The sequence below is a fragment of the Nelumbo lutea genome, chromosome 2 (genome assembly GCF_056320005.1).
Source record: "Nelumbo lutea isolate HS-2025 chromosome 2, American lotus-T2T, whole genome shotgun sequence".
NCBI lineage: Eukaryota > Viridiplantae > Streptophyta > Magnoliopsida > Proteales > Nelumbonaceae > Nelumbo > Nelumbo lutea.
Window position 1 is genome coordinate 111,493,747 of NC_142685.1, and position 4,945 is coordinate 111,498,691.

Here is a 4,945-nt window from a genome sequence, read left to right on the forward strand (position 1 = left end):
TGATTGAGCCTTATGCCTAACACTGCCACTTTCCTCTTCGGATGTCATTCTCTATATCTATATAATATAATCAATAATTCAGTTAGAAATGAAAATTATGTAAAACTTTAAAGCAAGCAAATTTCATTGAATATTGCAATATTCATATATTTCCTAAATCCTAATTAAGCAAGCAAATAGTAATGCAAATCGGCAAATGCAATATTGCAATATACAAATAGAAATTAAAAAAATCAGCCATATAATCAAGTTTCAGACTTGTAGTTTATCCATATATATATTAATGATATAAAAATATTTAAAAAAAAACTGATAAAAAAATAAAAGAGTAGTCCATACATGTAAAAAAAACACTAATGAAGCAAAATAAAACATTTCAAATCTCAGATTTTCAATTCAGCCATACAATCAAGTGTCAGACATGTAGTTCATCCATGCAAAAAAAATTCCAGCCATATAATCATATATTAATGATATAAAAAAAAACATTTGAATGAAAAGAAGAAGAATTAAAGAAGAGAAGAAGAATTGAAGAAGAATTAAAAACTGAGAAGTGAGAAGTGAGAAGTGAGAACAATGACTGAATCAGTGATGGGAGGAAAGGAGTATAGGGCGGAAGCCCCTTTTTTTCAAAAAAAAAAAAAAGAAGCAAAAAAATGGATTCATGGGGCAGATGACTAATGAGTGAGAGTGACTACTAACGACTATGAGGCAAAAGAAGAAGAAGAAGAAGAAGAAGATGATAATGATGATGATGAGTGGAGAAAGGGAGGACTGAGGAGTACAGGGGCAGAGCCCCTATTTTTTTGAAAAAACTAAAAAAATGTTTGAGCTGAGAAGAAGAAGAAGAAGAAGAAGAAGAAGAAGAAGAAGAGTGCAGAAAGGGAGGACTAGAGGAGTCCCTGTTTTTTCGAAAAAAAAAAGGAAAAATGTCTGAAATCTAGAAAAGAAGAAAGAAGAAGAAGAAGAAGAAGAAGAACTTACCTATTGGAGCTGAGGTGCGATGGAGTTGGGTTGGGGCTTGATCTTGAAGTCTTCGGTTATCCTTCCTCTCCAATCAAACCAAAAAAACCTTTATGACATAAAGTAAAGAAAAGGCAATTTAGTTCTATACTTGGTCTTAATACTAAAATGATATCATGTTACCAGATTTATTTTAAAAGAATAAAACATCCAATAAATGATCAAAACAATAAATTAAAAAAAAAAGTTTTTTAGATGTATATAGGCACCCGCTTAAGTCTTTGGGCAAGCACCGAGTATGCAAAACTCTTGGCGTTTGGGCAAGGCGACCATGAAAAACTGCCTAGTCACCTTGACAACTATGCCCCTACTGTTTGAAAATTGACTTAAAGTATCCTTGAGTTTTTTCACAATTGACTTAATCCTCTTACTGTTAACATCTGTTAACGAAAAGATGGAAAAGATTATTTTACCCATCATTCTTTTTAAAATTTTCAAAAGGAACCATATGAATAAAAGATTGTTTTACTTTTTATATCTTCCTAATCTCTTTGAGTGCTAGCAAGATACATATTTATCACTAACAATCGAGAAGAAACATTACCTACACCTAGCTTATGCAAATAGCCACTGCATTTAGGAAATCCACAATGAAGAACAATAAAGGGCAATCAATGAAGAAGCCCCTACATTTGCCACTCTTGTCCACCATGAACAATGATGGGGGACAATAGGTTGAGAGAGAGGGACGGAGTGTGTACCAACGGTGCAACAGTCGTTGGTGGGTGGTGGAACAAGAGAGAGAGAGAGAGGGGGGGGGTTTGGACTAGAATAACATGACAACAATTGAAAACTATACTTTGGGTTTGAAACAACGCCTTAAACCAAATAATATAATGGATGGTAGAAATGCCTATACTAACTACTTCCATACAGGGGGGATTGTAGGCACCTGCTCAATTGTAATTCTTTGATCTTAGTTTCTTATATGCACCCATAACTTATAACTCCATAGAACACAAGCTGGTGAAGTTGGATGTGAATTCATGCGTAAATAACCTTGGGACAATAATCATCCCCTTGTCATTGAGGACATTTAGAGGAAATGTCTTTGCAATTGATATTGTTGATGAATAAAACAAGTCTAAAAGTTACTTCTTTAAAACTGAAAAAAAAAATGTACGGGGTGTAACTTGGGAAATCTAGCTTGGATTGACATCAACCCTAGCCTAATCTGATCTTCTAAAATTTCAACTCAACCAATTCCATCTTCAAGCTGAGGTTCTTGATTTAATCCAACCTGATTGAAATCTGAGTTAAAACCTTACCAGCCAAATCTAATAGTGGATATACACTACTACATATTACATGTGACAAGGGAGGGAGTGTTAAGAGGTGGTAACAAATAGGGATGACAATGGGGCGGGTTCAGGGAGGATTTTGTAAATCCTATATCCTACCCACCTCCTAACTCGTACCCTCCCAAAACAAGTAGTGGATTAAATTTTCAAAATCCAAACCTATCTCATCACATGAAAATGCAAAACCCTCCTCGATTCTACCCTTCTGGCAGCATTTGAGGGTGAGGTGGGTTGGGTCTAGAACCCGCATTCAATTTTCTATTATTTTCTGTTATATATAAGTAATAAGCAACTAAAATATCATGGACAAACACATTAATTTTCAATTATTTGATTAAACATATAAAAAGCACATAAACTATTAATTATCCTTCACATACACTTCAAAATATTATTACACTCAACATGTAGTACATAAGTTCATATTCCTTCTAACAATATATGGGTTGGGAGGGTTGGGTTTAGCCTGATACCGGACTACCAATACCTTATTCATATTTGAGTAAACTCACCAAAAATCCATGAGGCTTGAGCTTGATTTGAGCTAGATATTTTAGCTTGAATTTGACTTGGCTCAAGCTTGTATGTAATCCAAGCTTCTTATAAAAAATAAAATTATAAATAGAAAATTTATTTTTTATTTTACACAAATATATAAGAATTATAAAAAATATTTATCATCATACATATAAAAAGTAAAAATATTATTATACATATAATAAACATTATATATATATATATATATATATATATAGATAAATAGATAGATAGATATAGATATAGGGCTACAAGCCTCACAAGCCAAGCTTCATTAAGCTTGAGTTTAGCTTAGACTGAGCCGAATCGGGATTTTCATGAGCTGAGCTCAAATAGTTTGTGAAAAGCTTTATTCATTTCCACACTTATGCCAAGTAGGATAGAAATTGCCATCCCTAGGAACAGAGCATGGCACACATGAAGTCCACTGACCTTGCCATGGAGACCTGCTTTCATGCAGGTTTGGTCTTGCACCTCCATATTTGGAGGGATATTGAGTGGTCATCTCGGTTACTAGGTCATCGGCTATTGTAAACCTTGTTTCTAGTAAGGAAAGCAGTGGCTACTGTTGACATATTGCTTCAACCATATTTGGATATATATGTGATACAATAGAAAAACATGTCAAAAGAGCATACAATGAAATTAGTCTATTGGGCAATCAATCACAAGCAATTATTGGCTTTTGTTCATATCATAGACTGGCTTAGTTGTGGAAAATAAAGCCTTTCCATTTTTCAAGTGTTTTGTGGAAGTTATGGCAGAGAAAGAAGAGACGACCAAACATTAGAGTGATCATTTAGCCCTTAAATTTCCATGATTGAACCTAGTTTTTGTGTCCAAGCTTGGCTATGCATCATCGTCATCATCCAAGCCTTATCCCAATCCCAAGTATATAAGGTTAACTACATGAATCCTATTTTACCATTCCATTCTATTTATTGTCATATCCATTTCTAAGGCTCAGTTTAGAAAGAGCACAAGTGCAAATATGTAGAGTGTAAAACCTTATGTTTTGTATTATGCACTGCACATATTTGCATCTGTACTCTTTCCTAACTGAGCCTAAATGATTAGTACCTGCTTAGATCATTTCTTCCTACTTCGACCCATGTAGGTATGTGTGTTAGTTTAGCATGCATTTAATACATATATTACATATCATACTTCAACCCTATCCCCTATATATCCACCTAACAATATCTGAAATAGTTTGAGATTGCAGTGTGACATCTTATTCAACCTAACAATATCATTTATGGTGTTGCTGTTTTGTTGTCACATACCTTGCTTTTTAAGATTGTGTCATTGAATTGGTTAAGGGTTAAATACTTAACTTGTTATAAGGATAGTGGTTATACCTTGGTGGATAGGATATAGATTAACAACCTCTAGTTTGCTTATTCAACGAATGTCCACATATGGGTTGAGCCTTTGACATTGATAGGAATAAGTTAGAGAGACTGCACACTACAAGGTACAATGCTGGAAATCAAGGAAAAGAAAATAGAAAAGTAATAGTGTATATTAGCTTAGTTGACAAACCCACAATGGTATTAAGAAAAAAAAAAAAAAAAAAAAAAAAAAATATATATATATATATATATATATATATATTTTAAGTGCAGCCCTTGAATCACAATTCACAAACCAAGAAGACCAAACCCTCCATAACACATATTTATGCTCGTTTCTTTTGTGATTGAAGGGATTTGTGATGGACAAGCCCTGTGAAGCTAGCATTGTTTTACTTCTCTGTTACCGAATTCCTTATCATCCACACATCTTTGATCTCTAGTTTGAGTTTTGAGGTATCTCTTTACAAAGTTTGTTTTCCTTGGAAGAAATAGGACCAAGTATTGTTAAGGCATTAAGGATTGATGATTTTATGTCAGCCTTCAGCTTGTTTTGCTTTTGTTCCTTTCTTTATCCTATAGTACGTATCGCTTTTCAGGGTCATTGAAATGCTACTTACCAAGATTTAGAAGGTTTCTATATGTTTAAACTTTAAACATTAAAATCCTTCCTAAACACATTTATCTCTGAAATAATTGGACTTAAAACACATACGACAAAATAGTTTG